General features: G+C 53.6%; 1 long non-coding RNA gene across 1 annotated transcript in view; it reads left to right on the plus strand.

Annotated features, from left to right (window-relative positions):
• Positions 1-20,670, plus strand: part of LOC147118553 (uncharacterized) — a 72,811-nt gene extending 52,141 nt beyond the window's left edge. The window contains exon 2 of the long non-coding RNA XR_015077820.1: positions 20,164-20,670. This is a non-coding gene — a long non-coding RNA (uncharacterized LOC147118553). The remainder of the gene's footprint in view (positions 1-20,163) is intronic.
• The last annotated feature ends 4,255 nt before the right edge of the window (positions 20,671-24,925 follow it).

The following is a 24,925-nucleotide window of genomic DNA, read 5'->3' on the forward strand; positions in this document are numbered from 1 at the left end:
TCCCCTCTCTTTCCCCATAGCCCAGTAATTCTCTCCAATTAGTCCCTCTCCCCCTCTCTTTCCCCATAGCCCAGTAATGTTCTCCAATTAGTCCCACTCCCCCGCTCTTTCCCCATAGCCCAGTAATGCTCTCCAATTAGTCCCACTCCCCCGCTCTTTCCCCATAGCCCAGTAACGCTCACCAATTAGTCCCACTCCCCTGCTCTATCGCCATAGCCCAGTAATTCTCTCCAATTAGTCCCACTCCCCCGCTCTTTCCCCATAGCCCAGTAATTCTCTCCAAATTGGTCCCACTCCCCCTGCTCTTTCCCCATAGCTCAGTAATGGTCTCCAATTAGTCCCACTCCCCCGCTCTTTCCCCACAGCCCAGTAATTCTCTCCAAATTGGTCCCACTCCCCCGCTCTTTCCCCATAGCCCAGTAATGTGATCCAATTAGTCCCACTCCCCCGCTCTTTCCCATAGCCCAGTAATTCTCTCCAATTAGTCCCTCTCCCCCGCTCTTTCCCCATAGCCCAGTAATTCTCTCCAAGTAGTCCCACTCCCCCGCTCTTTCCCCGTAGCCCAGTAATTCTCTCCAATTAGTCCCACTCCCCCGCTCTTTCCCCATAGCCCAGTAATGCTCTCCAATTAGTCCCACTCCGCCGCTCTTTCCCCATAGCCCAGTAATGTTCTCCAATTAGTCCCACTACCCTGCTCTTTCCCCATAGCCCAGTAATTCTCTCCAATTAGTCCCACTCCCCCGCTCTTTCCCCATAGCCCAGTAATGCTCTCCAATTAGTCCCACTCCCCTGCTCTTTCCCCGTAGCCCAGTAATGCTCTCCAATTAGTCCCACTCTCCCGCTCTATCCCCATAGTCCAGTAATACTCTCCAATTAGTCCCACTCCCCCGCTCTTTCCCCAAAGCCCAGTAATGCTCTCCAATTAGTCCCACTCCCCTCTCTTTCCCCATAGCCCAGTAATTCTCTCCAATTAGTCCCACTCCCCCGCTCCTTCCCCATAGCCCAGTAATTCTCTCCAATTAGTCCCACTCCCCTCTCTTTCCCCATAGCCCAGTAATTCTCTCCAATTAGTCCCACTCCCCCGCTCCTTCCCCATAGCCCAGTAATTCTCTCCAATTAGTCCCACTCCCCCGCTCCTTCCCCATAGCCCAGTAATTCTCTCCAATTAGTCCCACTCCCCTCTCTTTCCCCATAGCCCAGTAATTCTCTCCAATTAGTCCCTCTCCCCCTCTCTTTCCCCATAGCCCAGTAATGTTCTCCAATTAGTCCCACTCCCCCGCTCTTTCCCCATAGCCCAGTAATGCTCTCCAATTAGTCCCACTCCCCCGCTCTTTCCCCATAGCCCAGTAACGCTCACCAATTAGTCCCACTCCCCTGCTCTATCGCCATAGCCCAGTAATTCTCTCCAATTAGTCCCACTCCCCCGCTCTTTCCCCATAGCCCAGTAATTCTCTCCAAATTGGTCCCACTCCCCCTGCTCTTTCCCCATAGCTCAGTAATGGTCTCCAATTAGTCCCACTCCCCCGCTCTTTCCCCACAGCCCAGTAATTCTCTCCAAATTGGTCCCACTCCCCCGCTCTTTCCCCATAGCCCAGTAATGTGATCCAATTAGTCCCACTCCCCCGCTCTTTCCCCATAGCCCAGTAATTCTCTCCAATTAGTCCCTCTCCCCCGCTCTTTCCCCATAGCCCAGTAATTCTCTCCAAGTAGTCCCTCTCCCCTCTCTTTCCGCATAGCCCAGTAATGTTCTCCAATTAGTCCCACACCCCCGCTCTTTCCCCATATCCCAGTAATGGTCTCCAATTAGTCCCACTCCCCGCTCTTTCCCCATAGCCCAGAAATGCTCTCCAATTAGTCCCACTCCCCGCTCTTTCCCCATAGCCCAGAAATGCTCTCCAATTAGTCCCACTCCCCCGCTCTTTCCCCATAGCCCAGAAATGCTCTCCAATTAGTCCCACTCCCCCGCTCTTTCCCCATAGCCCAGTAATTCTCTCCAATTAGTCCCACTCCCCCGCTCTTTCCCCATAGCCCAGTAATACTCTCCAATTAGTCCCACTCCCCCGCTCTTCCCCGTAGCCCAGTAATGCTCTCCAATTAGTCCCACTCCCCCGCTGTTTCCCCATAGCCCAGTAATGTTCTCCAATTAGTCCCACGCGCCCGCTCTTTCCCCTTAGCCGAGTCATGCTCTCGAATTAGTCCCACTCCCCCGCTCTTTCCCCATAGCCCAGTAATGCTCTCCAATTAGTCCCACTCCCCCGCTCTTTCCCCATAGCCCAGTAATTCTCTCCAATTAGTCCCACTCCCCCGCTCTTTCCCCATCGCCCAGTAATACTCTCGAATTAGTCCCACTCCCCCGCTCTTTCCCCATAGCCCAGTAATTCTCTCCAATTAGTCCCACTCCCCCGCTCTTTCCCCATCGCCCAGTAATACTCTCGAATTAGTCCCACTCCCCCGCTCTTTCCCCATAGCCCAGTAATTCTCTCCAATTAGTCCCACTGCCCCGCTCTTTCCCCATAGCCCAGTAATTCTCTCCAATTAGTCCCCCTCCCCTACTCTTTCCCCATATCCCAGTAATGCTCTCCAATTAGTCCCACTCCCCCGCTCTTTCCCCGTAGCCCAGTAATTCTCTCCAATTAGTCCCACTCCCCCGCTCTTTCCCCATAGCCCAGTAATGCTCTCCAATTAGTCCCACTCCGCCGCTCTTTCCCCATAGCCCAGTAATGTTCTCCAATTAGTCCCACTACCCTGCTCTTTCCCCATAGCCCAGTAATTCTCTCCAATTAGTCCCACTCCCCCGCTCTTTCCCCATAGCCCAGTAATGCTCTCCAATTAGTCCCACTCCCCCGCTCTTTCCCCGTAGCCCAGTAATGCTCTCCAATTAGTCCCACTCTCCCGCTCTATCCCCATAGCCCAGTAATACTCTCCAATAAGTCCCACTCCCCCGCTCTTTCCCCAAAGCCCAGTAATGCTCTCCAATTAGTCCCACTCCCCTCTCTTTCCCCATAGCCCAGTAATTCTCTCCAATTAGTCCCACTCCCCCGCTCCTTCCCCATAGCCCAGTAATTCTCTCCAATTAGTCCCACTCCCCTCTCTTTCCCCATAGCCCAGTAATTCTCTCCAATTAGTCCCACTCCCCCGCTCCTTCCCCATAGCCCAGTAATTCTCTCCAATTAGTCCCACTCCCCCGCTCCTTCCCCATAGCCCAGTAATTCTCTCCAATTAGTCCCACTCCCCTCTCTTTCCCCATAGCCCAGTAATTCTCTCCAATTAGTCCCTCTCCCCCTCTCTTTCCCCATAGCCCAGTAATGTTCTCCAATTAGTCCCACTCCCCCGCTCTTTCCCCATAGCCCAGTAATGCTCTCCAATTAGTCCCACTCCCCCGCTCTTTCCCCATAGCCCAGTAACGCTCACCAATTAGTCCCACTCCCCCGCTCTATCGCCATAGCCCAGTAATTCTCTCCAATTAGTCCCACTCCCCCGCTCTTTCCCCATAGCCCAGTAATTCTCTCCAAATTGGTCCCACTCCCCCTGCTCTTTCCCCATAGCTCAGTAATGGTCTCCAATTAGTCCCACTCCCCCGCTCTTGCCCCACAGCCCAGTAATTCTCTCCAAATTGGTCCCACTCCCCCGCTCTTTCCCCATAGCCCAGTAATGTGCTCCAATTAGTCCCACTCCCCCGCTCTTTCCCCATAGCCCAGTAATTCTCTCCAATTAGTCCCTCTCCCCCGCTCTTTCCCCATAGCCCAGTAATTCTCTCCAAGTAGTCCCTCTCCCCTCTCTTTCCGCATAGCCCAGTAATGTTCTCCAATTAGTCCCACACCCCCGCTCTTTCCCCATATCCCAGTAATGGTCTCCAATTAGTCCCACTCCCCGCTCTTTCCCCATAGCCCAGAAATGCTCTCCAATTAGTCCCACTCCCCGCTCTTTCCCCATAGCCCAGAAATGCTCTCCAATTAGTCCCACTCCCCCGCTCTTTCCCCATATCCCAGTAATGCTCTCCAATTAGTCCCACTCCCCTCTCTTTCCCCATAGCCCAGTAATTCTCTCCAATTAGTCCCACTCCCCCGCTCCTTCCCCATAGCCCAGTAATTCTCTCCAATTAGTCCCACTCCCCTCTCTTTCCCCATAGCCCAGTAATTCTCTCCAATTAGTCCCTCTCCCCCTCTCTTTCCCCATAGCCCAGTAATGTTCTCCAATTAGTCCCACTCCCCCGCTCTTTCCCCATAGCCCAGTAATGCTCTCCAATTAGTCCCACTCCCCCGCTCTTTCCCCATAGCCCAGTAACGCTCACCAATTAGTCCCACTCCCCCGCTCTATCCCCATAGCCCAGTAATTCTCTCCAATTAGTCCCACTCCCCCGCTCTTTCCCCATAGCCCAGTAATTCTCTCCAAATTGGTCCCACTCCCCCTGCTCTTTCCCCATAGCTCAGTAATGGTCTCCAATTAGTCCCACTCCCCCGCTCTTTCCCCACAGCCCAGTAATTCTCTCCAAATTGGTCCCACTCCCCCGCTCTTTCCCCATAGCCCAGTAATGTGCTCCAAATAGTCCCAATTCCCCCGCTCTTTCCCCATAGCCCAGTAATTCTCTCCAATTAGTCCCACTCCCCCGCTCTTTCCCCATAGCCCAGTAATGCTCTCCAATTAGTCCCACTCCCCCGCTCTTTCCCCATAGCCCAGTAAAGCTCTCCAATTAATCCCACTCCCCCGCTCTTTCCCCATATCCCAGTAATGCTCTCCAATTAGTCCCACTCCCCCGCTCTTTCCCCATAGCACAGTAATGCTCTCCAATTAGTCCCACTCCCCCGCTCTTTCCCCATACCCCAGTAATTCTCTCCAATTAGTCCCTCTCCCCCGCTCTTTCCCCATAGCCCACTAATTCTCTCCAAGTAGTCCCTCTCCCCTCTCTTTCCGCATAGCCCAGTAATGTTCTCCAATTAGTCCCACACCCCCGCTCTTTCCCCATATCCCAGTAATGGTCTCCAATTAGTCCCACTCCCCGCTCTTTCCCCATAGCCCAGAAATGCTCTCCAATTAGTCCCACTCCCCGCTCTTTCCCCATAGCCCAGAAATGCTCTCCAATTAGTCCCACTCCCCCGCTCTTTCCCCATAGCCCAGTAATTCTCTCCAATTAGTCCCACTCCCCCGCTCTTTCCCCATAGCCCAGTAATTCTCTCCAATTAGTCCCACTCCCCCGCTCTTTCCCCATAGCCCAGTAATTCTCTCCAATTAGTCCCACTCCCCCGCTCTTTCCCATAGCCCAGTAATTCTCTCCAATTAGTCCCACTCCCCCGCTCTTTCCCCATAGCCCAGTAATGTTCTCCAATTAGTCCCACTCCACCGCTCTTTCCCAATAGCCCAGTAATGGTCTCCAATTAGTCCCACTCCCCCGCTCTTTCCCCATAGCCCAGTAATGTTCTCCAATTAGTCCCACTCCCACGCTCTTTCCCCATAGCCCAGTAATGGTCTCCAATTAGTCCCACTCCCCCGCTCTTTCCCCATAGCCCAGTACTGTTCTCCAATGAGTCCCACTCCCCCGGTCTTTCCCCATAGCCCAGTAATGCTCTCCAATTAGTCCCACTCCCCCGCTCTTTCCCCATAGCCCAGTAATGTTCTCCAATTAGTCCCACTCCCACGCTCTTTCCCCATAGCCCAGTAATGGTCTCCAATTAGTCCCACTCCCCCGCTCTTTCCCCATATCCCAGTAATGGTCTCCAATTAGTCCCACTCCCCCGCTCTTTCCCCATAGCCCAGTAATGGTCTCCAATTAGTCCCACACCCCCGCTCTTTCCCCATATCCCAGTAATGGTCTCCAATTAGTCCCACTCCCCCGCTCTTTCCCCATAGCCCAGTAATGGTCTCCAATTAGTCCCACTCCCCCGCTCTTTCCCCATAGCCCAGAAATGCTCTCCAATTAGTCCCACTCCCCCGCTCTTTCCCCATAGCCCAGTAATGGTCTCCAATTAGTCCCACACCCCCGCTCTTTCCCCATATCCCAGTAATGGTCTCCAATTAGTCCCACTCCCCCGCTCTTTCCCCATAGCCCAGAAATGCTCTCCAATTAGTCCCACTCCCCCGCTCTTTCCCCATAGCCCAGTAATGTGCTCCAATTAGTCCCACTCCCCCGCTCTTTCCCCATAGCCCAGTAATGGTCTCCAATTAGTCCCAATCCCCCGCTCTTTCCCCATAGCCCAGTAATTCTCTCCAATTAGTCCCACTCCCCCGCTCTTTCCCCATAGCCCAGTAATGTGCTCCAATTAGTCCCACTCCCCCGCTCTTTCCCCATAGCCCAGTAATGGTCTCCAATTAGTCCCAATCCCCCGCTCTTTCCCCATAGCCCAGTAATTCTCTCCAATTAGTCCCACTCCCCCGCTCTTTCCCCATAGCCCAGTAATTCTCTCCAATTAGTCCCACTCCCCCGCTCTTTCCCCATAGCCCAGAAATGCTCTCCAATTAGTCCCACTCCTCTGCTCTTTCCCATAGCCCAGTAATGCTCCCCAATTAGTCCCACTCCCCCGCTCTTTCCCCATAGCCTAGTAATGCTCTCCGATTAGTCCCACTCCCCCGCTCTTTCCCCATAGCCCAGAAATGCTCTCCAGTTAGTCCCACTCCTCCGCTCTTTCCCCATAGCCCAGTAATGCTCCCCAATTAGTCCCACTCCCCCGCTCTTTCCCCATAGCCCAGTAATTCTCTCCAATTAGTCCCACTCCCCCGCTCTTTCCCCATAGCCCAGTAATTCTCTCCAATTAGTCCCACTCCCCGCTCTTTCCCCACAGCCCAGTAATTCTCTCCAATTAGTCCCTCTCCCCCTCTCTTTCCCCATAGCCCAGTAATTCTCTCCAATTAGTCCCAATCCCCCGCTCTTTCCCCATAGCCCAGTAATGTTCTCCAATTAGTCCCACTCCCCCGCTCTTTCCCCATAGCCCAGTAATGTTCTCCAATTAGTCCCACTCCCCCGCTCTTTCCCCAGAGCCCAGTAATTCTCTCCAATTAGTCCCAATCCCCCGCTCTTTCCCCATAGCCCAGTAATGCTCTCCAATTAGTCCCACTCCCCCGCTCTTTCCCCATAGCCCAGTAATGCTCTCCAATTAGTCCCACTCCCCCGCTCTTTCCCCATAGCCCAGTAATTCTCTCCAATTAGTCCCACTCCCCCGCTCTTTCCCCATAGCCCAGTAATGCTCTCCAATTAGTCCCACTCCCCCGCTCTTTCCCCATAGCCCAGTAATTCTCTCCAATTAGTCCCACTCCCCCGCTCTTTCCCCATAGCCCAGTAATGCTCTCCAATTAGTCCCACTCCCCCGCTCTTTCCCCATACCCCAGTAATGCACTCCAATTAGTCCCACTCCCCTGCTCTTTCCCCATAGCCCAGTAATGCTCTCCAATTAATCCCACTCCCCTGCTCTTTCCCCATAGCCCAGTAATTCTCTCCAATTAGTCCCACTCCCCCGCTCTTTCCCCATAGCCCAGTAATGCTCTCCAATTAGTCCCACTCCCCCGCTCTTTCCCCATAGCCCAGTAATGCTCTCCAATTAGTCCCACTCCCCCGCTCTTTCCCCATAGCCCAGTAATGCTCTCCAATTAGTCCCACTCCCCCGCTCTTTCCCCATAGCCCAGTAATGTGCTCCAATTAGTCCCACTCCCCCGCTCTTTCCCCATAGCCCAGTAATCCTCTCCAATTAATCCCACTCCCCCGCTCTTTCCCCATAGCCCAGCAATGTTCTCCAATTAGTCCCACTCCCCCGCTCTTTCCCCATAGCCCAGTAATGTGCTCCAATTAGTCCCACTCCCCCGCTCTTTCCCCATAGCCCAGTAATTCTCTCCAATTAGTCCCACTCCCCCGCTCTTTCCCCATAGCCCAGTAATTCTCTCCAATTAGTCCCACTCCCCCGCTCTTTCCCCATAGCCCAGTAATGGTCTCCAATTAGTCCCAATCCCCCGCTCTTTCCCCATAGCCCAGTAATTCTCTCCAATTAGTCCCACTCCCCCGCACTTTCCCCATAGCCCAGTAATTCTCTCCAATTAGTCCCACACCCCCGCTCTTTCCCCATAGCCCAGAAATGCTCTCCAATTAGTCCCACTCCTCTGCTCTTTCCCCATAGCCCAGTAATGCTCCCCAATTAGTCCCACTCCCCCGCTCTTTCCCCATAGCCTAGTAATGCTCTCCGATTAGTCCCACTCCCCCGCTCTTTCCCCATAGCCCAGAAATGCTCTCCAATTAGTCCCACTCCCCCGCTCTTTCCCCATAGCCCAGTAATTCTCTCCAATTAGTCCCACTCCCCCGCTCTTTCCCCATAGCCCAGTAATTCTCTCCAATTAGTCCCACTCCCCGCTCTTTCCCCACAGCCCAGTAATTCTCTCCAATTAGTCCCTCTCCCCCTCTCTTTCCCCATTGCCCAGTAATTCTCTCCAATTAGTCCCAATCCCCCGCTCTTTCCCCATAGCCCAGTAATGTTCTCCAATTAGTCCCACTCCCCCGCTCTTTCCCCATAGCCCAGTAATGTTCTCCAATTAGTCCCACTCCCCCGCTCTTTCCCCAGAGCCCAGTAATTCTCTCCAATTAGTCCCAATCCCCCGCTCTTTCCCCATAGCCCAGTAATGCTCTCCAATTAGTCCCACTCCCCCGCTCTTTCCCCATAGCCCAGTAATGCTCTCCAATTAGTCCCACTCCCCCGCTCTTTCCCCATAGCCCAGTAATTCTCTCCAATTAGTCCCACTCCCCCGCTCTTTCCCCATAGCCCAGTAATGCTCTCCAATTAGTCCCACTCCCCCGCTCTTTCCCCATAGCCCAGTAATTCTCTCCAATTAGTCCCACTCCCCCGCTCTTTCCCCATAGCCCAGTAATGCTCTCCAATTAGTCCCACTCCCCCGCTCTTTCCCCATACCCCAGTAATGCACTCCAATTAGTCCCACTCCCCTGCTCTTTCCCCATAGCCCAGTAATGCTCTCCAATTAATCCCACTCCCCTGCTCTTTCCCCATAGCCCAGTAATTCTCTCCAATTAGTCCCACTCCCCCGCTCTTTCCCCATAGCCCAGTAATGCTCTCCAATTAGTCCCACTCCCCCGCTCTTTCCCCATAGCCCAGTAATGCTCTCCAATTAGTCCCACTCCCCCGCTCTTTCCCCATAGCCCAGTAATGCTCTCCAATTAGTCCCACTCCCCCGCTCTTTCCCCATAGCCCAGTAATGTGCTCCAATTAGTCCCACTCCCCCGCTCTTTCCCCATAGCCCAGTAATCCTCTCCAATTAATCCCACTCCCCCGCTCTTTCCCCATAGCCCAGCAATGTTCTCCAATTAGTCCCACTCCCCCGCTCTTTCCCCATAGCCCAGTAATTCTCTCCAATTAGTCCCACTCCCCCGCTCTTTCCCCATAGCCCAGTAATTCTCTCCAATTAGTCCCACTCCCCCGCTCTTTCCCCATAGCCCAGTAATTCTCTCCAATTAGTCCCACTCCCCCGCTCTTTCCCCATAGCCCAGTAATGGTCTCCAATTAGTCCCAATCCCCCGCTCTTTCCCCATAGCCCAGTAATTCTCTCCAATTAGTCCCACTCCCCCGCTCTTTCCCCATAGCCCAGTAATTCTCTCCAATTAGTCCCACTCCCCCGCTCTTTCCCCATAGCCCAGTAATGCTCTCCAATTAGTCCCACTCCCCCGCTCTTTCCCCATAGCCCAGTAATGTTCTCCAATTAGTCCCACACCCCCGATCTTTCCCCATATCCCAGTAATGGTCTCCAATTAGTCCCACTCCCCGCTCTTTCCCCATAGCCCAGTAATGCTATCCAATTAGTCCCACTCCCCCGCTCTTTCCCCATAGCCCAGTAATTCCAATTAGTCCCCCTCCCCTGCTCTTTCCCCATAGCCCAGTAATGCTATCCAATTAGTCCCACTCCCCCGCTCTTTCCCCATAGCCCAGTAATTCTCTCCAATTAGTCCCACTCCCCCGCTCTTTCCCCATAGCCCAGTAATTCTCTCCAATTAGTCCCACTCCCCCTCTCTTTCCCCATAGCCCAGTAATTCTCTCCAATTAGTCCCACTCCCCCGCTCTTTCCCCATAGCCCAGTAATTCTCCCCAATTAGTCCCAGTCCCCCGCTCTTTCCCCATAGCCCAGTAATTCTCTCCAGTTAGTCCCACTCCCCCGCTCTTTCCCCATAACCCAGTAATTCTCTCCAATTCGTCCCACTCCCCCGCTCTTTCCCCATAGCCCAGTAATTCTCTCCAATTAGTCCCACTCCCCCGCTCTTTCCCCATAGCCCAGTAATGCTATCCAATTAGTCCCACTCCCCCGCTCTTTCCCCATAGCCCAGTAATTCTCTCCAATTAGTCCCACTCCCCCGCTCTTTCCCCATTGCCCAGTAATGCTCTCCAATTAGTCCCACTCCCCCGCTCTTTCCCCATAGCCCAGTAATTCTCTCCAATTAGTCCCACTCCCCGCTCTTTCCCCATAGCCCAGTACTGTTCTCCAATTAGTCCCACTCCCCCGCTCTTTCCCCATAGCCCAGTAATGCTCTCCAATTAGTCCCACTCCCCCGCTCTTTCCCCATAGCCCAGTAATGTTCTCCAATTAGTCCCACTCCCCCGCTCTTTCCCCATAGCCCAGTAATGTTCTCCAATTAGTCCCACTCCCCCGCTCTTTCCCCATAGCCCAGTAATGCTCTCCAATTAGTTCCACTCCCCCCTCTTTCCCCATAGCCCAGTAATTCTCTCCAATTAGTCCCACTCCCTCGCTCTTTCCCCATAGCCCAGTAATTCTCTCCAATTAGTCCCACTCCCCCGCTCTTTCCCCATAGCCCAGTAATTCTCTGCAATTAGTCCCACTCCCCCGCTCTTTCCCCATTGCCCAGTAATGCTCTCCAATTAGTCCCACTCCCCCGCTCTTTCCCCATAGCCCAGTAATTCTCTCCAATTAGTTCCACTCCCCCGCTCTTTCCCCAAAGCCCAGTAATTCTCTGCAATTAGTTCCACTCCCCCGCTCTTTCCCCATAGCCCAGTAATACTCTCCAATTAGTCCCACTCCCCCGCTCTTTCCCCATTGCCCAGTAATGCTCTCCAATTAGTCCCACTCCCTCGCTCTTTCCCCATAGCCCAGTAATGCTCTCCAATTCGTCCCACTCCCCCGCTCTTTCGCCAATGCCCAGTAATGTTCTCCAATTAGTCCCACTCCCCCGCTCTTTCCCCTAGCCCAGAAATGCTCTCCGATTAGTCCCACTCCCCCGCTCTTTCCCCACAACCCAGTAATTCTCTCCAATTAGTCCCACTCCCCCGCTCTTTCCCCATAGCCCAGTAATGCTCTCCAATTAGTCCCACTCCCCCACTCTTTCCCCACAACCCAGTAATTCTCTCCAATTAGTCCCACTCCCCCGCTCTTTCCCCATTGCCCAGTAATGCTCTCCAATTAGTCCCACTCCCCCGCTCTTTCCCCACAACCCAGTAATTCTCTCCAATTAGTCCCACTCCCCCGCTCTTTCCCCACAACCCAGTAATTCTCTCCAATTAGTCCCACTCCCCCACTCTTTCCCCATAGCCCAGTAATGCTCTCCAATTAGTCCCACTCCCCCGCTCTTTCCCCATACCCAGTAATTCTCTCCAATTAGTCCCACTCCCCCACTCTTTCCCCATAGCCCAGTAATTCTCTCCAATTAGCCCCACTCCCCCGCTCTTTCCCCATAGCCCAGTAATATTCTCCAATTAGTCCCACTCCCCCGCTCTTTCCCCATAGCCCAGAAATGCTCTCCAATTAGCCCCACTCCCCCGCTCTTTCCCATAGCCCAGTAATTCTCTCCAATTAGTCCCACTCCCCCGCTCTTTCCCATAGCCCAGTAATTCTCTCCAATTAGTCCCACTCCCCCGCTCTTTCCCCATAGCCCAGTAATGCTCTCCAATTATTCCCACTCCCCCACTCTTTCCCCATAGCCCAGTAATTCTCTCCAATTAGTCCCACTCCCCCGCTCTTTCCCCATAGCCCAGTAACGCTCACCAATTAGTCCCACTCCCCCGCTCTATCCCCATAGCCCAGTAATTCTCTCCAATTCGTCCCACTCCCCCGCTCTATCCCCATAGCCCAGTAATACTCTCCAATTAGTCCCACTCCCCGCTCTTTCCCCATAGCCCAGTAATGTTCTCCAATTAGTCCCACTCACCCGCTCTTTCCCCAAAGCCCAGTAATGCTCTCCAATTAGTCCCACTCCCCTGCTCTTTCCCCATAGCCCAGTAATTCTCTCCAATTAGTCCCACTCCCCCGCTCTTTCCCCATAGCCCAGTAATCCTCTCCAATTAGTTCCACTCCCCCGCTCTTTCCCCATAGCCCAGTAATTCTCTCCAATTAGTCCCACTCCCCCTGCTCTTTCCCCATAGCCCAGTAATGGTCTCCAGTTAGTCCCACTCCCCCGCTCTTTCCCCATAGCCCAGTAATGCTCTCCAATTAGTCCCACTCCCCACTCTTTCCCCATAGCCCAGTAATTCTCTCCAATTAGTCCCACTCCCCCGCTCTTTCCCCATAGCCCAGTAATTCTCTCCAATTAGTCCCACTCCCCCTGCTCTTTCCCCATAGCCCAGTAATGGTCTCCAATTAGACCGACTCCCCCGCTCTTTCCCCATAGCCCAGTAATACTCTCCAATTAGTCCCACTCCCCCGCTCTTTCCCCATAGCCCAGTAATTCTCTCCAATTAGTCCCACTCCCCCGCTCTTTCCCCATAGCCCAGTAATGGTCTCCAATTAGTCCCAATCCCCCGCTCTTTCCCCATAGCCCAGTAATTCTCTCCAATTAGTCCCACTCCCCCGCACTTTCCCCATAGCCCAGTAATTCTCTCCAATTAGTCCCACTCCCCCGCTCTTTCCCCATAGCCCAGAAATGCTCTCCAATTAGTCCCACTCCTCTGCTCTTTCCCCATAGCCCAGTAATGCTCCCCAATTAGTCCCACTCCCCCGCTCTTTCCCCATAGCCCAGTAATGCTCTCCGATTAGTCCCACTCCCCCGCTCTTTCCCCATAGCCCAGAAATGCTCTCCAATTAGTCCCACTCCTCCGCTCTTTCCCATAGCCCAGTAATGCTCCCCAATTAGTCCCACTCCCCCGCTCTTTCCCCATAGCCCAGTAATTCTCTCCAATTAGTCCCACTCCCCCGCTCTTTCCCCATAGCCCAGTAATTCTCTCCAATTAGTCCCACTCCCCGCTCTTTCCCCACAGCCCAGTAATTCTCTCCAATTAGTCCCTCTCCCCCTCTCTTTCCCCATTGCCCAGTAATTCTCTCCAATTAGTCCCAATCCCCCGCTCTTTCCCCATAGCCCAGTAATGTTCTCCAATTAGTCCCACTCCCCCGCTCTTTCCCCATAGCCCAGTAATGTTCTCCAATTAGTCCCACTCCCCCGCTCTTTCCCCAGAGCCCAGTAATTCTCTCCAATTAGTCCCAATCCCCCGCTCTTTCCCCATAGCCCAGTAATGCTCTCCAATTAGTCCCACTCCCCCGCTCTTTCCCCATAGCCCAGTAATGCTCTCCAATTAGTCCCACTCCCCCGCTCTTTCCCCATAGCCCAGTAATTCTCTCCAATTAGTCCCACTCCCCCGCTCTTTCCCCATAGCCCAGTAATGCTCTCCAATTAGTCCCACTCCCCCGCTCTTTCCCCATAGCCCAGTAATTCTCTCCAATTAGTCCCACTCCCCCGCTCTTTCCCCATAGCCCAGTAATGCTCTCCAATTAGTCCCACTCCCCCGCTCTTTCCCCATACCCCAGTAATGCACTCCAATTAGTCCCACTCCCCTGCTCTTTCCCCATAGCCCAGTAATGCTCTCCAATTAATCCCACTCCCCTGCTCTTTCCCCATAGCCCAGTAATTCTCTCCAATTAGTCCCACTCCCCCGCTCTTTCCCCATAGCCCAGTAATGCTCTCCAATTAGTCCCACTCCCCCGCTCTTTCCCCATAGCCCAGTAATGCTCTCCAATTAGTCCCACTCCCCCGCTCTTTCCCCATAGCCCAGTAATGCTCTCCAATTAGTCCCACTCCCCCGCTCTTTCCCCATAGCCCAGTAATGTGCTCCAATTAGTCCCACTCCCCCGCTCTTTCCCCATAGCCCAGTAATCCTCTCCAATTAATCCCACTCCCCCGCTCTTTCCCCATAGCCCAGCAATGTTCTCCAATTAGTCCCACTCCCCCGCTCTTTCCCCATAGCCCAGTAATTCTCTCCAATTAGTCCCACTCCCCCGCTCTTTCCCCATAGCCCAGTAATTCTCTCCAATTAGTCCCACTCCCCCGCTCTTTCCCCATAGCCCAGTAATTCTCTCCAATTAGTCCCACTCCCCCGCTCTTTCCCCATAGCCCAGTAATGGTCTCCAATTAGTCCCAATCCCCCGCTCTTTCCCCATAGCCCAGTAATTCTCTCCAATTAGTCCCACTCCCCCGCTCTTTCCCCATAGCCCAGTAATTCTCTCCAATTAGTCCCACTCCCCCGCTCTTTCCCCATAGCCCAGTAATGCTCTCCAATTAGTCCCACTCCCCCGCTCTTTCCCCATAGCCCAGTAATGTTCTCCAATTAGTCCCACACCCCCGATCTTTCCCCATATCCCAGTAATGGTCTCCAATTAGTCCCACTCCCCGCTCTTTCCCCATAGCCCAGTAATGCTATCCAATTAGTCCCACTCCCCCGCTCTTTCCCCATAGCCCAGTAATTCCAATTAGTCCCCCTCCCCTGCTCTTTCCCCATAGCCCAGTAATGCTATCCAATTAGTCCCACTCCCCCGCTCTTTCCCCATAGCCCAGTAATTCTCTCCAATTAGTCCCACTCCCCCGCTCTTTCCCCATAGCCCAGTAATTCTCTCCAATTAGTCCCACTCCCCCTCTCTTTCCCCATAGCCCAGTAATTCTCTCCAATTAGTCCCACTCCCCCGGTCTTTCCCCATAGCCCAGTAATTCTCCCCAATTAGTCCCAGTCCCCCGCTCTTTCCCCATAGCCCAGTAATTCTCTCCAGTTAGTCCCACTCCCCCGCTCTTTCCCCATAACCCAGTAATTCTCTCCAATTCGTCCCACTCCCCCGCTCTTTCCCCATAGCCCAGTAATTCTCTCCAATTAGTCCCACTCCCCCGCTCTTTCCCCATAGCCCAGTAATGCTATCCAATTAGTCCCACTCCCCCGCTCTTTCCCCATAGCCCAGTAATTCTCTCCAATTAGTCCCACTCCCCCGCTCTTTCCCCATTGCCCAGTAATGCTCTCCAATTAGTCCCACTTCCCCGCTCTTTCCCCATAGCCCAGTAATGTTCTCCAATTAGTCCCACTCCCCCGCTCTTTCCCCATAGCCCAGTAATGCTCTCCAATTAGTCCCACTCCCCCGCTCTTTCCCCATAGCCCAGTAATTCTCTCCAATTAGTCCCACTCCCCGCTCTTTCCCCATAGCCCAGTACTGTTCTCCAATTAGTCCCACTCCCCCGCTCTTTCCCCATAGCCCAGTAATGCTCTCCAATTAGTCCCACTCCCCCGCTCTTTCCCCATAGCCCAGTAATGTTCTCCAATTAGTCCCACTCCCCCGCTCTTTCCCCATAGCCCAGTAATGTTCTCCAATTAGTCCCACTCCCCCGCTCTTTCCCCATAGCCCAGTAATGCTCTCCAATTAGTTCCACTCCCCCCTCTTTCCCCATAGCCCAGTAATTCTCTCCAATTAGTCCCACTCCCTCGCTCTTTCCCCATAGCCCAGTAATTCTCTCCAATTAGTCCCACTCCCCCGCTCTTTCCCCATAGCCCAGTAATTCTCTGCAATTAGTCCCACTCCCCCGCTCTTTCCCCATTACCCAGTAATGCTCTCCAATTAGTCCCACTCCCCCGCTCTTTCCCCATAGCCCAGTAATTCTCTCCAATTAGTTCCACTCCCCCGCTCTTTCCCCATAGCCCAGTAATTCTCTGCAATTAGTTCCACTCCCCCGCTCTTTCCCCATAGCCCAGTAATACTCTCCAATTAGTCCCACTCCCCCGCTCTTTCCCCATTGCCCAGTAATGCTCTCCAATTAGTCCCACTCCCTCGCTCTTTCCCCATAGCCCAGTAATGCTCTCCAATTCGTCCCACTCCCCCGCTCTTTCGCCAATGCCCAGTAATGTTCTCCAATTAGTCCCACTCCCCCGCTCTTTCCCCTAGCCCAGAAATGCTCTCCGATTAGTCCCACTCCCCCGCTCTTTCCCCACAACCCAGTAATTCTCTCCAATTAGTCCCACTCCCCCGCTCTTTCCCCATAGCCCAGTAATGCTCTCCAATTAGTCCCACTCCCCCACTCTTTCCCCACAACCCAGTAATTCTCTCCAATTAGTCCCACTCCCCCGCTCTTTCCCCATTGCCCAGTAATGCTCTCCAATTAGTCCCACTCCCCCGCTCTTTCCCCACAACCCAGTAATTCTCTCCAATTAGTCCCACTCCCCCGCTCTTTCCCCACAACCCAGTAATTCTCTCCAATTAGTCCCACTCCCCCACTCTTTCCCCATAGCCCAGTAATGCTCTCCAATTAGTCCCACTCCCCCGCTCTTTCCCCATACCCAGTAATTCTCTCCAATTAGTCCCACTCCCCCACTCTTTCCCCATAGCCCAGTAATTCTCTCCAATTAGCCCCACTCCCCCGCTCTTTCCCCATAGCCCAGTAATATTCTCCAATTAGTCCCACTCCCCCGCTCTTTCCCCATAGCCCAGAAATGCTCTCCAATTAGCCCCACTCCCCCGCTCTTTCCCCATAGCCCAGTAATTCTCTCCAATTAGTCCCACTCCCCCGCTCTTTCCCCATAGCCCAGTAATTCTCTCCAATTAGTCCCACTCCCCCGCTCTTTCCCCATAGCCCAGTAACGCTCACCAATTAGTCCCACTCCCCCGCTCTATCCCCATAGCCCAGTAATTCTCTCCAATTCGTCCCACTCCCCCGCTCTATCCCCATAGCCCAGTAATACTCTCCAATTAGTCCCACTCCCCCGCTCTTTCCCCATAGCCCAGTAATGTTCTCCAATTAGTCCCACTCACCCGCTCTTTCCCCAAAGCCCAGTAATGCTCTCCAATTAGTCCCACTCCCCTGCTCTTTCCCCATAGCCCAGTAATTCTCTCCAATTAGTCCCACTCCCCCGCTCTTTCCCCATAGCCCAGTAATCCTCTCCAATTAGTTCCACTCCCCCGCTCTTTCCCCATAGCCCAGTAATTCTCTCCAATTAGTCCCACTCCCCCTGCTCTTTCCCCATAGCCCAGTAATGGTCTCCAGTTAGTCCCACTCCCCCGCTCTTTCCCCATAGCCCAGTAATGCTCTCCAATTAGTCCCACTCCCCCACTCTTTCCCCATAGCCCAGTAATTCTCTCCAATTAGTCCCACTCCCCCGCTCTTTCCCCATAGCCCAGTAATTCTCTCCAATTAGTCCCACTCCCCCTGCTCTTTCCCCATAGCCCAGTAATGGTCTCCAATTAGTCCGACTCCCCCGCTCTTTCCCCATAGCCCAGTAATACTCTCCAATTAGTCCCACTCCCCCGCTCTTTCCCCATAGCCCAGTAATTCTCTCCAATTAGTCCCACTCCCCCGCTCTTTCCCCATAGCCCAGTAATTCTCTCCAATTAGTCCCACTCCCCCTGCTCTTTCCCCATAGCCCAGTAATGGTCTCCAATTAGTCCCACTCGCCCGCTCTTTCCCCATAGCCCAGTAATGCTCTCCAATTAGTCCCACTCCCCCGCTCTTTCCCCATACTCCAGTAATTCTCTCCAATTAGTCCCACTCCCCCGCTCTTTCCCCATAGCCCAGTAATGCTCTCCAATTAGTCCCACTCCCCCGCTCTTTCCCCATAGCCCAGTAATTCTCTCCAATTAGTCCCACTCCCCCGCTCTTTCCCCATAGCCCAGTAATGCTCTCCAATTAGTCCCTCTCCCCCTCTCTTTCCGCATAGCCCAGTAATGTTCTCCAATTAGTCCCACACCCCCGCTCTTTCCCCATATCCCAGTAATGGTCTCCAATTAGTCCCACTCCCCCTGCTCTTTCCCCATAGCCCAGTAATTCTCTCCAATTAGTCCCACTCCCCCGCTCTTTCCCCATAGCCCAGTAATTCTCTCCAATTAGTCCCACTCCCCCGCTCTTTCCCCATATCCCAGTAATGCTCTCCAATTAGTCCCACTCCCCCGCTCTTTCCCCATAGCCCAGTAATGCTCCCCAATTAGTCCCACTCCCCCGCTCTTTCCCCATAGCCCAGTAATGCTCTCCAATTAGTCCCACTCCCCCGCTCTTTCCCCATAGCCCAGTAATTCTCTCCAATTAGTCCCACTGCCCCGCCCTTTCCCCATAGCCCAGTAATGGTCTCCAATTAGTCCCACTCCCCCTGCTCTTTCCCCATAGCCCAGTAATTCTCTCCAATTAGTCCCACTCCCCCGCTCTTTCCCCATAGCCCAGTAATTCTCTCCAATTAGTCCCACTCCCCCGCTCTTTCCCCATATCCCAGTAATGCTCTCCAATTAGTCCCACTCCCCCGCTCTTTCCCCATAGCCCAGTAATGCTCTCCAATTAGTCCCACTCCCCCGCTCTTTCCCCATAGCCCAGTAATTCTCTCCAATTAGTCCCACTCCCCCTGCTCTTTCCCCATAGCCCAGTAATGGTCTCCAATTAGTCCCACTCCCCGCTCTTTCCCCATAGCCCAGTAATTCTCTCCAAAAAGTCCCACTCCCCCGCTCTTTCCCCATAGCCCAGTAATGCTCTCCAATGAGTCCCACTCCCCCGCTCTTTCCCCATAGCCCAATAATGCTCTCCAATGAGTCCCACTCCCCCGCTCTTTCCCCATAGCCCAATAATGTTCTCCAATTAGTCCCACTCCCCCGCTCTTTCCCCACAGCCCAGTAATGTTCTCCAATTAGTCCCACTCCCCCGCTCTTTCCCCATAGCCCAGTAATTCTCTCCAATTAGTCCCACTCCCCCGCTCTTTCCCCATAGCCCAGTAATTCTCTCCAATTAGTCCCACTCCCTCGCTCTTTCCCCAGAGCCCAGTAATTCTCTCCAATTAGTCCCACTCCCCCGCTCTTTCCCCATAGCCCAGTAATGTTCTCCAATTAGTCCCACTCCCCCGCTCTTTCCCCATAGCCCAGTAATGCTCTCCAATTAGTCCCACTCCCCCGCTCTTTCCCCATAGCCCAGTAAGACTCTCCAATTAGTCCCACTCCCCCGCTCTTTCCCCATAGCCCAGTAATGCTCTCCAATTAGTCCCACTCCCCCGCTCTTTCCCCATAGCCCAGTAATGTTCTCCAATTAGTCCCACTCCCCCGCTCTTTCCCCATAGCCCAGTAATGTTCTCCAATTAGTCCCACTCCCCCGCTCTTTCCCCATAGCCCAGTAATGTTCTCCAATTAGTCCCACTCCCCCGCTCTTTCCCCATAGCCCAGTAATGTTCTCCAATTAGTCCCACTCCCCCGCTCTTTCCCCATAGCCCAGTAATACTCTCCAATTAGTCCCACTCCCCCGCTCTTTCCCCATAGCCCAGTAATGGTCTCCAATTAGTCCCACTCCCCCGCTCTTTCCCCATAGCCCAGTAATACTCTCCAATTAGTCCCACTCCCCCGCTCTTTCCCCATAGCCCAGTAATTCTCTCCAATTAGTCCCACTCCCCCGCTCTTTCCCCATAGCCCAGTAATACTCTCCAATTAGTCCCACTCCCCCGCTCTTTCCCCATAGCCCAGTAATTCTCTCCAATTAGTCCCACTCCCCCACTCTTTCCCCATAGCCCAGTAATACTCTCCAATTAGTCCCACTCCCCCGCTCTTTCCCCATAGCCCAGTAATACTCTCCAATTAGTCCCACTCCCCCGCTCTTTCCCCATAGCCCAGTAATACTCTCCAATTAGTCCCACTCCCCCGCTCTTTCCCCATAGCCCAGTAATACTCTCCAATTAGTCCCACTCCCCCGCTCTTTCCCCATAGCCCAGTAATACTCTCCAATTAGTCCCACTCCCCCGCTCTTTCCCCATAGCCCAGTAATTCTCTCCAATTAGTCCCACTCCCCCGCTCTTTCCCCATAGCCCAGTAATGGTCTCCAATTAGTCCCACTCCCCCGCTCTTTCCCCATAGCCCAGCAATGTTCTCCAATTCGTCCCACTCCCCCGCTCTTTCCCCATAGCCCAGTGATTGTTTTTCCATAATGTATGTGCACAATTCCTTCTGAAGTTATTATTGAACCTGCTTCCACCACACTTTCAGGCAGATACATTGCAGATCACAAAGACACGCTGCGTAAAGAACAATGTCCTGATATAAAATGAAAGGGTTCAAACTACCAGCTCCCGGCTTCAGAGATCAGAGGGAGCTCAGTGACTGATCCACAGACACCGACAGTCCTGGCCGGGAATGGAGACTCTGAACACAAACAACAGGCTCATTTGTAAATGTCACCACAATGTGTGGCTCTGCACCGACTCTGTGCCAGATATAGGCCGCCCTGTCAGATGTTCCCACTCGATTGTGGCCCCTCGATTTATTTTCTGCCCAGAAGTGAGATGTGCGGTTTGAACCGGCAGCAGAGAAACAGGAAGTTGTGCTGCCTGAGAATGAAATCAGGCATCAGTTTGATGTTATCACCATGAACAGGCTTCCTGTCTGAGAGCGGCCTCGCCCTGACAGCACCAAGAACCACAACACCGGTGGCTTCTCATCTCAACATTGTATTCACCTCCATTCTCATTTGAAAGAATAAAACAAACGATCATACTTGGGTTTCACACATTCACTAAAGAGGGAGACGGCAGAGGGCTTATCGCTGGGACAAACAAGGGGAAGTTAAAAATCCTTTTGCACCAAAGAGTTATTAGAAAATATAAGGGCTTTAAGTGAGTTCGGTGCTGTCTGAGACAGAGAGAGTGAGGAGGGAGGTTCAGTGAGTTAGGTGCTGTCTGAGACAGAGAGGGAGGAGGGAGGTTCAGTGAGTTAGGTGCTGTCTGAGACAGAGAGAGGGAGGAGGGAGGTTCAGTGAGTTAGGTGCTGTCTGAGACAGAGAGGGAGGAGGGAGGTTCAGTGAGTTAGGTGCTGTCTGAGACAGAGAGAGTGAGGAGGGAGGTTCAGTGAGTTAGGTGCTGTCTGAGACAGAGAGAGGGAGGAGGGAGGTTCAGTGAGTTAAGTGCTGTCTGAGACAGAGAGAGGGAGGAGGGATGTTCAGTGAGTTAGGTGCTGTCTGAGACAGAGAGAGGGAGGAGGGAGGTTCAGTGAGTTAGGTGCTGTCTGAGACAGAGAGGGAGGAGGGAGGTTCAGTGAGTTAGGTGCTGTCTGAGACAGAGAGAGGGAGGAGGGAGGTTCAGTGAGTTAGGTGCTGTCTGAGAGAGAGAGGGAGGAGGGAGGTTCAGTGAGTTAGGTGCTGTCTGAGACAGAGAGAGTGAGGAGGGAGGTTCAGTGAGTTAGGTGCTGTCTGAGACAGAGAGAGGGAGGAGGGAGGTTCAGTGAGTTAGGTGCTGTCTGAGACAGAGAGAGGGAGGAGGTTCAGTGAGTTAGGTGCTGTCTGAGACAGAGAGAGAGGGAGGAGGGAGGTTCAGTGAGTTAGGTGCTGTCTGAGACAGAGAGAGGGAGGAGGAAGGTTCAGTGAGTTAGGTGCTGTCTGAGACAGAGAGAGAGGGAGGAGGGAGGTTCAGTGAGTTAGGTGCTGTCTGAGACAGAGGGAGGAGGGAGGTTCAGTGAGTTAGGTGCTGTCTGAGACAGAGAGAGAGGGAGGAGGGAGGTTCAGTGAGTTAGGTGCTGTCTGAGACAGAGAGAGAGGGAGGAGGGAGGTTCAGTGAGTTAGGTGCTGTCTGAGACAGAGAGAGTGAGGAGGGAGGTTCAGTGAGTTAGGTGCTGTCTGAGACAGAGAGAGGGAGGAGGGAGGTTCAGTGAGTTAGGTGCTGTCTGAGTCAGAGTGAGGGGGGAGGGATGTTCAGTGAGTTAGGTGCTGTCAGAGAGAGAGAGAGGGAGGAGGGAGGTTCAATGAGTTAGGTGCTGCCAGAGAGAGGGAGGAGGGAGGTTCAGTGAGTTAGGTGCTGCCAGAGAGAGGCAGGAGGGAGGTTCAATGAGTTAGGTGCTGTCTGAGAGAGAGAGGGAGGAGGGAGGTTCAATGAGTTAGGTGCTGTCTGAGACAGAGAGAGGGAGGAGGGAGGTTCAGTGAGTTGGGTGCTGTCTGAGACAGAGAGAGGGAGGAGGGAGGTTCAGTGAGTTCGGTGCTGTCTGAGAGAGAGAGGGAGGAGGGAGGTTCAGTGAGTTAGGTGCTGTCAGAGAGAGAGGGAGGAGGGAGTTTCAGTGAGTTAGGTGCTGTCAGAGAGAGAGGGAGGAGGGAGGTTCAGTGAGTTAGGTGCTGTCTGAGTCAGAGTGAGGGGGGAGGGATGTTCAGTGAGTTAGGTGCTGTCTGAGACAGAGAGAGGGAGGAGGGAGGTTCAGTGAGTTAGGTGCTGTCTGATTCAGAGTGAGGGAGGAGGGAGGTTCAGTGAGTTAGGTGCTGTCTGAGACAGAGTGAGGGAGGAGGTAGGTTCAGTGAGTTAGGTGCTGTCTGAGAGAGAGGGAGGAGGGAGGTTCAGTGAGTTAGGTGCTGTCTGAGACAGAGAGAGGGAGGAGGGAGGTTCAGTGAGTTAGGTGCTGTCTGAGACAGAGAGAGGGAGGAGGGAGGTTCAGTGAGTTAGGTGCTGTCTGAGACAGAGAGAGGGAGGAGGGAGGTTCAGTGAGTTAGGTGCTGTCTGAGACAGAGGGCGGAGGTTCAGTGAGTTAGGTGCTGTCTGAGACAGAGAGGGAGGAGGGAGGCTCAGTGAGTTAGGTGCTGTCTGAGACAGAGAGAGGGAGGAGGGAGGTTCAGTGAGTTAGGTGTTGTCTGAGACAGAGAGGGAGGAGGGAGGCTCAGTGAGTTGGGTGCTGTCTGAGACAGAGAGAGGGAGGAGGGAGGTTCAGTGAGTTAGGTGCTGTCTGAGACAGAGAGAGAGGGAGGAGGGAGGTTCAGTGAGTTAGGTGCTGTCTGAGAGAGAGGGTGGAGGGAGTTTCAGTGAGTTAGGTGCTGTCTGAGACAGAGAGAGGGAGGAGGGAGGTTCAGTGAGTTAGGTGCTGTCTGTGACAGAGAGAGGGAGGAGGGAGGTTCAGTGAGTTAGGTGCTGTGTGAGAGAGAGAGAGAGGGAGGAGGGAGCTTCAGTGAGTTAGGTGCTGTCTGAGACAGAGAGAGGGAGCAGGGAGGTTCAGTGAGTTAGGTGCTGTCTGAGACAGAGAGAGAGGGAGGAGGGAGGTTCAGTGAGTTAGGTGCTGTCTGAGACAGAGAGAGGGAGGAGGGAGGTTAAGTGAGTTAGGTGCTGTCCGAGACAGAGAGAGGGAGGAGGGAGGTTCAGTGAGTTAGGTGCTGTCTGAGACAGAGAGAGGGAGGAGGGAGGTTCAGTGAGTTAGGTGCTGTCTGATTCAGAGTGAGGGAGGAGGGAGGTTCAGTGAGTTAGGTGCTGTCTGAGACAGAGAGAGGGAGGAGGGAGGTTCAGTGAGTTAGGTGCTGTCTGAGACAGAGAGAGAGGGAGGAGGGAGGTTCAGTGAGTTAGGTGCTGTCTGAGACAGAGAGAGGGAGGAGGGAGGTTCAGTGAGTTAGGTGCTGTCTGTGACAGAGAGAGGGAGGAGGGAGGTTCAGTGAGTTAGGTGCTGTCTGAGACTGAGAGAGGGAGGAGGGAGGTTCAGTGAGTTAGGTGCTGTCTGAGAGAGATAGAGGGAGGAGGGAGGTTCAGTGAGTTAGGTGCTGTCTGAGACAGAGAGAGGGAGGAGGGAGGTTCAGTGAGTTAGGTGCTGTCTGAGACAGAGAGAGGGAGGAGGGAGGTTCAGTGAGTTAGGTGCTGTCAGAGAGAGAGGGAGGAGGCAGGTTCAGTGAGTTAGGTGCTGTCTGAGAGAGAGAGGGAGGTTCAGTGAGTTAGGTGCTGTCTGAGACAGAGAGAGGGAGGAGGGAGGTTCAGTGAGTTAGGTGCTGTCTGAGACAGAGAGAGGGAGGAGGGAGGTTCAGTGAGTTAGGTGCTGTCTGAGACAGAGAGAGGGAGGAGGGTGGTTCAGTGAGTTGGGTGTTGTCTGAGACAGAGAGGGAGGAGGGAGGTTCAGTGAGTTAGGTGCTGTCTGAGAGAGAGAGAGTGAGGAGGGAGGTTCAGTGAGTTAGGTGCTGTCAGAGACAGAGAGAGAGGGAGGAGGGAGGTTCAGTGAGTTAGGTGCTGTCTGAGACAGAGAGAGGGAGGAGGGAGGTTCAGTGAGTTAGGTGCTGTCTGAGAGGGAGAGAGTGAGGAGGGAGGTTCAGTGAGTTAGGTGCTGTCTGAGACAGAGAGAGGGAGGAGGGAGGTTCAGTGAGTTAGGTGCTGTCTGAGAGAGAGAGAGTGAGGAGGGAGGTTCAGTGAGTTAGGTGCTGTCTGAGACAGAGAGAGAGGGAGGAGGGAGGAGGGAGGTTCAGTGAGTTAGGTGCTGTCTGAGACAGAGAGAGGGAGGAGGGAGGTTCAGTGAGTTAGGTGCTGTCTGAGACAGAGAGAGGGAGGAGGGAGGTTCAGTGAGTTAGGTGCTGTCTGAGACAGAGAGAGGGAGGAGGGAGGTTCAGTGAGTTAGGTGCTGTCTGTGACAGAGAGAGGGAGGAGGGAGGTTCAGTGAGTTAGGTGCTGTCTGAGACTGAGAGAAGGAGGAGGGAGGTTCAGTGAGATAGGTGCTGTCTGAGAGAGATAGAGGGAGGAGGGAGGTTCAGTGAGTTAGGTGCTGTCTGAGACAGAGAGAGGGAGGAGGGAGGTTCAGTGAGTTAGGTGCTGTCTGAGACAGAGAGAGGGAGGAGGGAGGTTCAGTGAGTTAGGTGCTGTCTGAGACAGAGAGAGGGAGGAGGGAGGTTCAGTGAGTTAGGTGCTGTCTGAGACAGAGAGAGGGAGGAGGGAGGTTCAGTGAGTTAGGTGCTGTCAGAGAGAGAGAGGGAGGAGGGAGGTTCAGTGAGTTAGGTGCTGTCTGAGAGAGAGAGGGAGGAGGGAGGTTCAGTGAG

The sequence above is a fragment of the Somniosus microcephalus genome, chromosome 4 (assembly GCF_052327205.1).
Source record: "Somniosus microcephalus isolate GS21.2 chromosome 4, FLI_Smic_1.0, whole genome shotgun sequence".
NCBI lineage: Eukaryota > Metazoa > Chordata > Chondrichthyes > Squaliformes > Somniosidae > Somniosus > Somniosus microcephalus.